We start from the raw sequence: 13,067 nt of genomic DNA on the forward strand, positions 1-13,067 counted from the left end.
AGTGGCTCGATTCTGAGAGTTTAGTTCCAAAATAAAATGGAAAGTGCTGGTAGTTTATAATTTTTTTAAAAAAGCAATTTTGAAACTTAAAGAGGAAATTTACGAAGTTGGAAGCTAGTTTCCCTAAAGTTTATGTTTCTGTAATTCTTGGCTCACACTCATTGACTCTTCAAGTACCACCTCTATTTGGATGGCAAACACTGAATGGTTTTTAGAGCTCTGTTGGTCTTGAATCAATGTTCTCTTTATTAACTAATTATTATTATTAGTAGTAATAATCATATACAAAAATTTCTTAAGTTTCATACATGAACTAATCCCATAATATTTCTGGATGTATACCCAGACTGGACATTAATCTAAATATGTAGGGCTCCCCAATCACAAAGAAAACAAAGGGATTTAAAAAGAACAAAGTGTTTATATGGGTAGAAATGTATCCATTTTTTAAATTACTTTCCTTTGTTTCTTACTGAAGAGGTCACAGTAATGTCTGGACCTAGGGAAAAATACACAAATATGCAAAGATTGCTTTTTGCAACCTTTCTACTCTGTTGTCTGCAACTGCTCCACCAACCATCCTATATTGGGAACAGCATTTGGCATTGTATACCTCAAGAACTTCATGAATATCTTTGTAAATTTAGTAAATGTTTATTGATTGCCTACTATATGTGGGCAAATTCTAGGCACCACAGATAAAACAGAGATGAATGGGATATACTTTCTGCTGTCACTTAACATTCCAAATGAGGATATAAAATGAGACAACTTTTAAAATACACCAAAGGCAGTATGCATTTGTTATTGTAAAAGAGATTCATGTATTCAATTTGGTTTTATTATTATTATTGGACTTCCCTGGTGGCTCAGATGGTAAACAATCTGCCTGACCTGCCTCTTGAGAAATCTGTATGCAGGTCAACAAGCAACAGTTAGAACCAAACATGGAACAATGGATTGGTTCAAGATTGGGAAAGGAGTACATCAAGTCTGTATATTGTCACCTTGCTTATGTAAGTTCTATGCAGAGTACATCATGCAAAATGCTGGGCTGGATGAAGCACAAGCTGGAATCAAGATTCCTGGGAGAAATATCAATAATCTCAGATATGCAGATGACACCACCCTTATGGCAGAGAGTGAAGAACTAAAGAGCCTCTTGATGAAAGTGAAAGAGGAGAGTGAAAAAGCTGGCTTACAAGTCAACATTCAGAAAACTAAGATCATGGCATCCAGTCCCATCACTTCATGTCAAATACATAGGGAAACAGTGGAAACAGTGAGAGACTTTCTTTTCTTGAGCTTCAAAATCACTGCAGATAGTGACTGCAGCCATGAAACTAAAAGATGTTTTCTCCTTGGAAGAAAAGCTGTGACAAATCTAGACAGCATATTAAAAAGCAGAGACATTACTTTACCAACAAAAGTCCATCTAGTCAAACTATGATTTTTCCAGGAGTCATGTATGGATGTGAGAGCTGGATCATAAGGAAAGATGAGTGCCAAAGAATTAATGCTTTTGAACTGTGGTGTTGGAGAAGACTCTTGAGAGTCCCTTGGACTGCAAGGAGATCCAACCAGTCCATCCTATAGGAAATCAGTCCCAAATATTCATTGGAAGGACTGATTCTGAAACTGCAACTCCAATGCTTTGGCCATATGATGTGAAGAATTGATTCGTTGGAGAAAACCCTGATGCTGGGAAAGATTGAAGGCAGGAGGAGAAGGGATGACAGAGGATGAGATGGTGAGAAGGGAATGACAGAGGGTAAGATGGTTGGATTGTATCACCAACTCGATGAATATGAGTTTGAGCAAGCTCTGGGAGTTAATGATGAACAGGGAGGCCTGGCGTGCTGCAGTCCGTGGGGTTGCAAAGAGTCGGACACGACTGAGTGACTGAACTGAACTGAGGAAAGATTGCTCATTTAGGAGATTTGTGATCTAGGAAAGAGGACGATATCTTGGTAATATAAGTAGATCTAGGATGAAGGAGAGTTTATATTGAGGTGGCAAGACCTCAACATGCCTGAAGGCAATAAGTCAATGACTAGGGAGTGAGGGAAGAGGCTGGGCAGAGAGATGACTTAGGACTTAGTAGGAGAAGGAGGAGATGGGCTTCAGTCAACCTGATCTTGGGAAGGAATTTTGGGCAGGATCAAAGAGGGACAGAAAATATGATAATCCAAGGAAATATCCAGATAAAATGCAAAAATATTCACGGGGCTTCCGATTGGATGGACCCAACATGGCATCACCGACTTAATGGACATGAGTTTGAGCAAACTCCAGGAGATAGTGAAGGACAGGGAAGCCTGGTATATTACAGTCCAAGGGATCTCAAAGAGTTAGACCTGACTTAACAACTGAACAACTAATCATCCGTCATAATAAGAGTCAAGAGCAGCAAGAAGTTACAGACTTTATCATGGTCTTTATCAGCTACTCACAGGAGCTGAAATGAGACAGAAGAAGAGATTTGAGGGAAATTAAAAAAGTTTGAAACAGCCATTTTAGATAATGCAACAGAGAGAATACAAAAATTAAATAAAAGAATTATTGGATAATAATTATTGGTGTCTCCCTGGTGTCTAGTGGTTAAGTCTTCACCTTCAAATACAGGGAATGTGGATTATGCCTCCCAGCCAAAAAAACAAACAAACAAACAAACAAAATATAAAACAGAAAGAGTATTGTAACAACAGTAAAGACTGAAAATGGTCCACATACTGAGTGTATTCCAAAGTTGACTCAGTCACTTTAATCTCAGGTAATCTTAAGAGACCTGGGTAAAGCTATTTCAGATTTATTTAGTGACTTAAAAAAAAGAACGGGAGGGCGGTTCAAAAGGGAGGGGATATATGTATACCTATGGCTGATTCATGTTGAGGTTTTACATAAAACAACAAAATTCTGTAAAACAATTATCCATCAATTAAGAAATAAATTTAAAAATAAAAAAAGAGAATGAAGAGAAACAAAACAATTGAGTCTTATAAACAATTTCCTAGTGTTCAAACCTAATCTATTTCACCTTGATTTCTGCTCTACAATTTTCTTAAATTTCCCAAACCACAAAACAGAATATTGCCTCTGAAAAAAGCAGAATAGATAAGAAATACAGGAAGTGACCAAATGCCACTGGTGCCCACCTCTGTCCTCATTTTTGAACTCACACTGCAAACATGTGGTTAGGTAAAAATCATGGAGCTTGACATTGTCTTAGCTATGCTCCAGTAAGCTCAGAGTATGCTTAAAAGATACTTTTATCTTTTATGATCCTGTACCTTCCAAGACACACGCTCTGACCATACAGAACCCACGCGGATTTCTTGCTCCACTGAACACCTATTGTACTTACTGCCTCTAACACTGATGTGACATTTAGTGTGATTTCTTTTTTTTTTTTAACATCAATAATTTTTCCACTGTGTGCCTTATTTCAGATCCACCACATACAAATTATGCTTATGGCACTTCTCTTTACCTGTCTCAGATGTAATAATGTTACCTATCTTACTAGATTATTGTGAAAAGTAAATGACTTAATATATGTCAAGCTTTCAAAACAGTGTCTGGCACATAGAGCTTGGCACAAACCATCCTAGCAGTGATAGTAGTGGCAGTATTTCAGACTGAATTCTCTTAAAGAGATTACATCAAGCCATAGAGATTATTACAGTGTGGAGGTATGCATGCATGCTCAGTCACCAACTTGTGTCTGACTCCTCTTAACCCGCCAGGCTTCTCTGGCCAGGGTATTTTTCAGGCAAGACTACTGGAGTTGGTTGTATTTTCTCCTCCATGGGATCTTCCCAATCCAAGGATAGAACCAACATCTCCTGTGTCTCCTGCATTGTGGGCAGATTCTTTACCACTGAGCCACCCAGGAGCCCATATGTGGATAACTAATGCATATTTGCAGATTTACACAGAAAAAAAATCTTTCTTCATCTCACAGTACTTCTAACACCACACATGGGGTTTTTTCCTCTGACACTGACCATTCTCTGACAGCAGCTGGGTGTCCTACAATTCAATCCTGACACTATCTACCTGGAGTTAGCTTCAAATCCCACAGATTAAGGGCTCAGTCTCACAAAATGACTCTCATTTCAGATCCCATCCACAGGTTGAGGTTTCCCATACTTTAGACCAATCAGCTATAAATAGACACCGATTTAACCACTACTCAGGTTCAAAGAAATTCTTGAATGGCTCAGAGAAAGAAGTTTACTTATTATTACCTGTTTATCATAAATGATGAAACCTAGAGTTTGTACTTCATTTTCTCCTTTTTTTCACCGTGCTGCACAGGGAAGTTCCCTGGCCAAGGATTGAAACTGTGCCCTCTGCAGTGGAAGCTTGGAGTCTTAACCAGTGGACCACCAGGGAAGTTCCCAAAAGATAGAACAGTCAAAAGGAAGAGATGCTTAGGGCAAGGTGTAGGGAAGGACCCCAGAGCTCCCATATCCTCTCTGAATGTGTCACCCCACCCTCCACGACATTAATGTGTTTATCAACCCAGAAGGTTTCCAAATTCCTTTAAAGTTTTTATAAAGAGCTTCATTACATGGGCATGAATGATTACATCATTGGTCATTAAGGGTGTTTTCAACCAGCTTTATTGAGGTGTAATTGACAAAATTATAAGATATTTAAGGTATACAACTTGATGAGTTGATATATGTATGTATACATTGTAAAAGGGTTGCCTTCATTGAGCTGATTAATCTGCCCATCATCCCACATATTTACCTCATTATTATTATAATTATTCTCTTTGGTAAGAACATTTAAATTCTACTCTCTTAGCAAATAAAATAGAACTACATAATACAAAGCTATAAGTAATAGTCATCAGATTATACATTAGACTATCAGACATTATTCATCTTATAACTTTGTACCCTTCTACTAATCTCTCCCTATTTCTCCCACCCTGGCAACCATTTCTCTATTCTCTATTGCATTGAGTTTGACTTTTGGGGGGTTTAGATTTCATATATAAGTAACACAATGTTGTATTTGCTCTCAGTCTGGCTTATTTCACTAAGTTTAACATCCTCCAACCTCTTAGATGTTGTCACAAATGACAAAATTTCTTCCCTTTTTAAGGCTGAGTAATATTTCATTGAGTATATATACATATGTATGTATATATTATAATAATATGTATGATTTGCTTTTCCATTTCATTGATGATCACTTAGATTATATCCATAACTTGGTTATTATGGATAATGCAGCAATGAGCAGGGAAATACAGATATCTCTTCAAGATAATTGTTTCATTTACTGTGGATATATTCCCAGAGTGGAGTTGCTGGATAATATGTAGTTTGTTTTTAATTCTTTGAGGAACTTACTTCCATGCTGTCTTCCATAGAGGCCGCACTAATTTACATTCCTGTGAACATGTACAAGGTTTCCATTTTTTCCATACCCTTGCTAATACTTGTTACTTCTCTTTTTGACAATAATTATCTTAACAGGTGTGAGGTGATATTTCACAGTGGTTTTGATTTCCATCTCCTTGATGAACACTTTCATGCACTTACATATCTTCTCTTGAAAAAGGTCTATTCAGGTCATCTGCCTGTTTTTTGATCTAGTGATTAAATCAACTTCAAGCCCTTCTTTCTTCCCCAGGTGTCAGGGAGTGGGACTAAAAGCTCCAATCCTCTAATCATGTGGTTGATTCTCCTGGCAACCAGCTCTGTATCCTGAGAGGCTTTATAAAGGTCACCTTATTAACATAATAAAGGTTGAAATGGGCCTATTATGAATTAAGTAGCTGAAATTTCATTTATAGCTCCAAAGTTATTTCAAGAACTAGGGACAAAAAGGAAATGCAACTAAAGATGCTTCTTTTGCTCTTATTATTTAAGAAATTACAGGGGTTTGGAGAGGTCTGGCCAGGGGCCAAGGATAAAGATCAAGATATATATTTCTTACTATTGTAATAGGGAAGAACAAATCTGATTCCACATTGGTTTTGTTTCTTTTACTTTAAACTTTGTATTCCATACCTTTTGCTGTAAATTGTTCACTAAAGGAATTGCAAACATCTGTTGGATCATCAATAAAAGAAGAGAATTCCAGAAAAACATCTACTTCTGCTTTATTGACTATGCCAAAGTCTTTGCCTATGTGGAACACAATAAACTGTGGAAAATTCTTAAACAGATGGAATACCAGACCACCTTACCTGCCTCCTGAGAAATCTGTATGCAGGTCAAGAAGCAAAAATTAGAACTGGACATGGAACAACAGACTGATTCCAAATAGGGAAAGGAGTACATCAAGGCTGTATATTGTCACCTTGCTTATTTAACTTCTATGCAGAGTACATCACAAGAAATTCTGGGCTGGATGAAGCACAAGCTGGAATCAAGATTGCTGGGAGAACAATCAATCACATCAGATATGCAGATGACACCACCCTTGTGGCAGAAAGTGAAGAAGAACTAAAGAGCCTCTTGATGGAAGTGAAAGAGGAAAGTGAAAAACTTGGCTTAAAACTAAGATCATGGCATCTGGTCCCGTCACTTCATGGCAAATAGATGGGTAAACAATGGAAACAGTGAAGGGCTTTATTTTGGGGGGCTCAAAAATCAATGCAGATGGTGACTGTGGCCATGAAATTAAAAGATGCTTGCTCCTTGGAAGAAAAGCTATGACCAATCTAGACAGCCTATTAAAAAGCAGAGACATTACTTTACGAACAAAAGTCTGTCTAGTCAAAGCTATGGTTTTTCCAGTAGTAATGTTTGGATGTGAGAGTCGGACTACAAAGAAAGCTGAGTATCAAAGAATAGATGCTTTTGAACTGTGGTGTTGGAGAAGACTCTTGAGAGTCCCTTGGGCTGCAAGGAGATCAAATCCATCAATCCCAAAGGAAATCATTCCTGAATATTCACTGGAAGGACTGATGTTGAAGCTGAAGCTCCAATACTTTGGCCACCTGATGCCAAGAACTGACTGACTGGAAAAGACCCTGCTACTGGGAAAGATTGAAAGTGGAAGAAGGGACGACAGAGGATGAGATGGCTGGATGGCATCACCGACTTGATGGACATGAGTTTGAGTAAACTCTGGGAGTTGGTGACGGACAGGGAATCCTGGTGTGCTGTAGTCCATGAGGTCGCAAAGAGTCAGACACAACTGAATGACTGAACTTAACTGAAAGGAAGGTTGCCTATAACTTAAAGTATATATAATGGTCCATCTATGGGAATTCTACTTTCCAGGCCTGAGCCTTAAGCTAAAATACCCTTCTTTAATGCCAAAGAAAGTATCCTGACCAGGCCAAATTGTGGATGGCTTCAAGAAAGAAATTAACACATTCCCACCAAAGGCTGTCTGGAACTGTTGTAAGAAGGGAGACCCCTTCCAGAGCCCAGGAGTGGGCTCTTGTCTGACACTCAGATATGAATGGTCTGAGGAGACACATGTACTGATAAAGTAAGAGACTTTATTGGGAAGGGGCACCCGGGTGGAGAGCAGGACGTAAGGGAATCCAGGAGGACTACTCTGCCTCATGGGTCACAGTCTTGGGTTTTATGGTGACGGGGTCAGTTTCTGGATGGCTTTGGCCAATAATTCTGACTCAAGGTCCTTCCTGGTGGCACACACATTTCTCAGCCAAGATGGCTGCCAGGGAGAAGGATTCTGGGACGTGGTAGGATACGTGGCGTCTCCTTTTGACTTTTCCGGAACTCTTCCCAATGGCTGTGGCTTGTTAGTTCTGTGTTCCTTATCAGGACCTCCTATCATAGAACAGCTTATGCAAATTGTTTCTGTGGTGCCCGGCAAGGGGGGTGGGGGGTGGGGGTGGTTTTGATCAGTGTGTTTCCCTAGCAGAACCAGGAAATATTTGCAACACCTTATCGCCTTCTTTTTTAAAAACTTTACCTCCTTATCTCCCCTTCTTTGTTCTGTAAGAGAAACTATGTATAATAACATCCAAACCTAGGCAAAATGGTTTTCTGGGATCCTAGTCCACTAAAAAATTCTTGGTCTCCAAATAAAGCAATTATTTCTTGCCCCGACAACTTGTAATATGATAACACAATACCATAGTAACATAGAGAGATAATGTTTGTTTTTCTCAAATCAGTTTTAATAGAATTTGAAAATAATTTTGTCATTCATTGTTAAGTCATAAGCTGTCAGCAGCCATCTAGTGCCTCAGCATAACATGCTTCTCCAGTTGTCTGCATCAAATCCACCCTCCCTCAAAGGTTATAATTTGATGAGTGTTCATTCTCTTACAAATGCTAACCAAGTCATTTCTTATTCTCTTTATTCACTTGTTTTAGATGGTACCATTCCTGGTGATTTCAATGCAAAGCGTCTTTTATTGATCCTCTCTATTAGAGCATCTCTTAACAATCCCCCCATCTCTCTTTTTCTCTTCTACTGCCTCCTAAGGTTGTGCAAGCACACCCACCCCCACACACAAAGACACATACCCTCTGACGCTCTTCCTCCAAAACATTAAAAACAAAACAAAAATTTGTAGCCAATGAGAAATAGACATTAATGAGATGTTTTGCCCTGCACCTAAAGTTAGTATTGGGCTTCCCAGGTGGCACTAGTGGTAAAGACCTGGTTGCCAATATAGGAGACACAAGAGACACGGGTTTAATGTGTAGGTTGAGAAGATCCTCCAGAGGAGCTTCCCTCCAGGGGAAGGGAGGGAAGATCCCATGCTTTATGGCATGGGGAGCTCAGCTTGGTGCTCTGTGCTGATCTAGAGGAGTGGGATGGAGGGAAGAAAGAAGCTCAAGAGGGAGGGGGTTTATGTGTACATATAGCTGATTCATGTTGTACACCAGGAATTAACACAACTTCGTAAAGCAATTATCTTCCAATTAAAAAATAAAAAAGCACTGTCTTGAAATTAAGACAAGACAGAACTGAAACCAGAAAAAAAATTCTCCTGATGTGATAAACCATGGATTTCTACCTTGCTTCTGTAAGAAGCTCTGCCTCTTGGAAATATCCCTAATGTTGTATTTACCAGCCATGTTAATAAAAAACTTCACAAAAATTTGCTGATGTAATTAGCAGCATGCATTAACAATTATGTTTCCTTTCATTGATTTTGTTGCCAGTGAATTTGAGATTCTTTCTTCATCGGGAAAGAATTCGGAGACAAAGCAGAGAGGTTAAGAAAGTAAAGTGAGAGTTTCATTCAAGCAAAGATTAGGAGGAGGAAGAGCTGGCAGGCAGGTTAGGAGCCGTGTTCTGAGTTTCTTTGTCAAGGCTGTTATGAGGGATGTACAAATGAAGGGGAGGAATACTCACTGGGGAAGGAGGAGCCCAGGGGTCAACTTCTCTGACTCTTCCTCCCAGCTCCAAAAAGAAGGGGGGATTTCTGTCCCTATTTAGCTTGGATCAGAAATGTCAAGGCATCAGTGTATGATGAGTACTTCTTGTCTCTAAGGAACTTCATAGCAGTGAGAACATCATGAGCAAGACATTGCATTTGGATGCAGAAGGTTCTCGCCTTTCCCCATGTTTCCTTGTCTTCTACTCAGACCTCTACCTCCCAATTTCTTGCCAGTCTGGAGGTTTCTCCTTCTGCTTCCCTTGTCTGCCTGTGTTGTTGTTATTGTTGCTGTTTAATCTCAAAGTTGTATCCAACTCTTCCTGTACTCGGTGGATTGTAGCCCACCAGGCTCCTCTGCCCATGAGATTTCCCAGGCAAGAATACTGGAGTGGGTTGCCGTTACCTTCTCCAGGGCGTCTTCCCAACCCAGGAATCAAATCCGGGTTTCCTGCACTGGCTGGCAGATTCTTAACCACTGAGCCACCATGGGAAGCCCTGTGGAATCCTGTTGTTCACAAGATGCTTGTTTTCCTGCCTTCTGGCCCCTGCCCCCAGTTCTCTGCTCACACTCACCTACTTTCCTGCTGTAACAATTTCAGTGGTCTCCTCTATAAACTTTAACCCTGTCCATTTTTTAGGAAAAACATTATTATCAGAATACTGTTTGATGGACAGTCTCTATAGTAGAGACCAGACCTTGCAGATATTCTAACATTTAGGGTATGCCTCTTAACATGCTTTTTGTCACCAGCAGTTGCATCAAACTATTTTTTCAGATCATGTGTCATTTTATGGCTTAGTACATAGGATCATCATGTGGGAAAGAATTAGCTACATATGAAAAGGCAGATATTCAAAGAAAGGAGTTGATTAAGATGTTAACAAATAGCCTTCAAGGAAACAGAAAAATTGTGAAATAGAAGAAATGTTAGTAAATATTTGATTTTTGCTCATCAAGTTATCTGAGAAACTATTACATCTTGAAATTAGGCCAGACCTTTATGGGAGGAGAAAAGCTCAAATAAGGAAAATTCTAGGGATGGAAAATATAATGTCTACTACTGTGTAGAAGAGGCAGAATACATTAGATTGGATACTAGAGAGAATTAGAAAGCAAACTTGAGAAATTGTCCTGTATTTAGAAGAAAAGTGCTTGCACTTACAAAAATATTTAAATGACATGTTAAATGACACTATAGAAGACAAATAATGTATATCATGATATAACATGCACATCATATTGTGAAATTTAAAAGAAAATTGTAAAATAGTGTGGTGTGATTCTAATTTTATCTAAAAATATGATGTATATTCCAAGAACAAACAGAAAATGCAACAAAATGCTCTCAGTGGATCATGACAGATGGATGAAAATACAAGAAAATTTTCTTTTCTTTGTTCTCTAGTCTTTTGTTTCCAAATTATCTATTATGAGTCTGTATTAGATTTTAAAATAAAGCTATGGGGTTTTTCCTTTTTTTTCTTCTGAGAGTGAAACAAATAAATGCCAAGTTACTCTCTGAAGACTTGAACAAGAAAGTCAAGTCCCCTTATTTCTATTTGGTTCTCTCAGGTTATTTAGGTGAGGTATGAATAGCTGGAAAAACAGCTCAGTCATTTCCAGTGTGTTGACTTGGTGATGTATACAATGGTCTCATAATGGTAATTATCTCTGAAGACAGAACGAGCTGGGCTGGTTGGCCATGATATAGTGTGTTACTGAACAAACCTGGAAATATGGAGCTTTCTACTTTCCAACTGAGTAATGGAATATTACAGAACAGACATCTATTTGCTGTGGCAAAGGCACACATAATCATGGTAAGTGTAATAAAATATAAAATAAATGACCACAATTATAGGCTCTGCTCATTCCCGCAGTCCCCCAGTCCCAGTGACATTCATCTAAAATGTCCAAATCCTGAAAAACTTAGCTACAGAATTATCCTATGATTATTTAAACCCATCTTCTGACAGTCCACTAACTTGCCAAACATATGTTCTTTTGAAATTTTGGCTTCCAGGCAAATAAACTGAACTGTGCTATAACTTCTCCACAATTCTGGGAATGTGTATTATCCTTTTAAAAAGAAACTCTAAGGAAAAACCATGGATTTTTATTCCTTTCAAATTTTGGTCCAAAAACAGACCCATTCGATGAGAATTATTTTTAGCCAGAATTACCATTTAACATCTTTAAAGACTGTGCTTAAACATTTAAAATAAGGAGTTGTCAAAAACAACTGAAAAAGAAACTCACATGCTATCCAAAGATTTATGAAAATAAAAAAATAAGTGATTGGAACGAATACTAACACATTTTTCATAGGTAGGGAAAATACTGTTATAAACAAGCAGTTAGAAATTCAATAGCACTTATACCTACTTCGGTTGGGTATATTAATAATTAAATATGTATTTGAATGCAATATGAGAGGCACCGTTCTGTATGCTATGAGAGATTACAAAGAAGACATCTCCAAATTTCTATCCTTAGGGACTTTCAACATAACTAAGATTACAACATAAAAACATAGCTTTAAATTTCTCTGACAGTGCAGGACAGCATATTTTAATGGCCAGAAGAATGAAATGAACCTTCAAAGGTAGAAAAGAATATTTTGGTCTTGGGATGTCAAAAGTCCTTTTGTTTGGGGTCCAATGCAAACTAGGTGTTAAATTCTAAGTAGGACTCAGACATATGGGAAAAGTTAGACTGACCTTTCTGAAGAGTAGGAAATCTTGAACAAAGATATTTTCCCTAAGAATGAGGAAATTGTGTAGTCTGGGTGAAATAGAAGATTCTTAGAGAAAATTGGATGAAAATGGGACTTGGATTAATTATAGCTAGATGTTTGAAATTATTGAGAGCATGAAACTAGATAATTTTAATTTTTGCCCATGGATGACGAGGAACTAAAGACAGTGGTGGAGCAAGGACATGATATAAAGATACAATAAGGACCAGGCACTGACCACTGTATTAAGTGTCTTACTCCCTTCTGGTTGCTACAAGAAAGTAGCAGATTGGGTGGCTTATAAACAATAGACTGTACTTCTCAAAGTTCTCTAGGCTAGAATTCTTGATCAGGGGCCAGCCAGGTAGTGTGAAGGCCCTGTTTCAGGTTGCTAGACTGGTGGGTACAAGCTCTCTGGGGCTTCTTTTATAAAGGCACTAATTCACCAAATATAAAATACTATCAGAATCCCTGAATTTCTTTGTAATCTCATATAATCTTGGTTTTTTATACCAAACTCCAAAGATACAATACTGAGATGTTGCGGGTAAGCCAATCCTTTTACTTGTTGACACATATCATCCTAGAACCCATTCAATAATACCCACTCTAAGTCTTCTTTTTACCATGTTAGCTTTTATTTTCATGTTTTCAAATTATGAGTCTCTGTGTTTTTATAAACATATTTACATGCGTGTGAGTGCTAAATCACTTCAGTTGCATCCAACTCTTTGTGACCTAATGGATTGCAGCCTGCCAGGCTCTTCTGTCCATGGGATTCTCCAGGCAAAAATGCTGGAGTGGGTTGCCATGCCCTCTTCCAGGGGATCTTCCTAACCCAGAGATCTAACACGCATCTTTATATCTCCTGCATTGATGGATGGGTTCTTTACCACTAGGGTCACCTGGGAATCCCAAACATTGTACGTGTGCACGCGTGCTAAGTCACTTCACTTGTGTCTGACTCTTTGCAACTCTATGGACTG

The sequence above is a fragment of the Odocoileus virginianus genome, chromosome 31 (assembly GCF_023699985.2).
Source record: "Odocoileus virginianus isolate 20LAN1187 ecotype Illinois chromosome 31, Ovbor_1.2, whole genome shotgun sequence".
Classification (NCBI taxonomy): domain Eukaryota; kingdom Metazoa; phylum Chordata; class Mammalia; order Artiodactyla; family Cervidae; genus Odocoileus; species Odocoileus virginianus.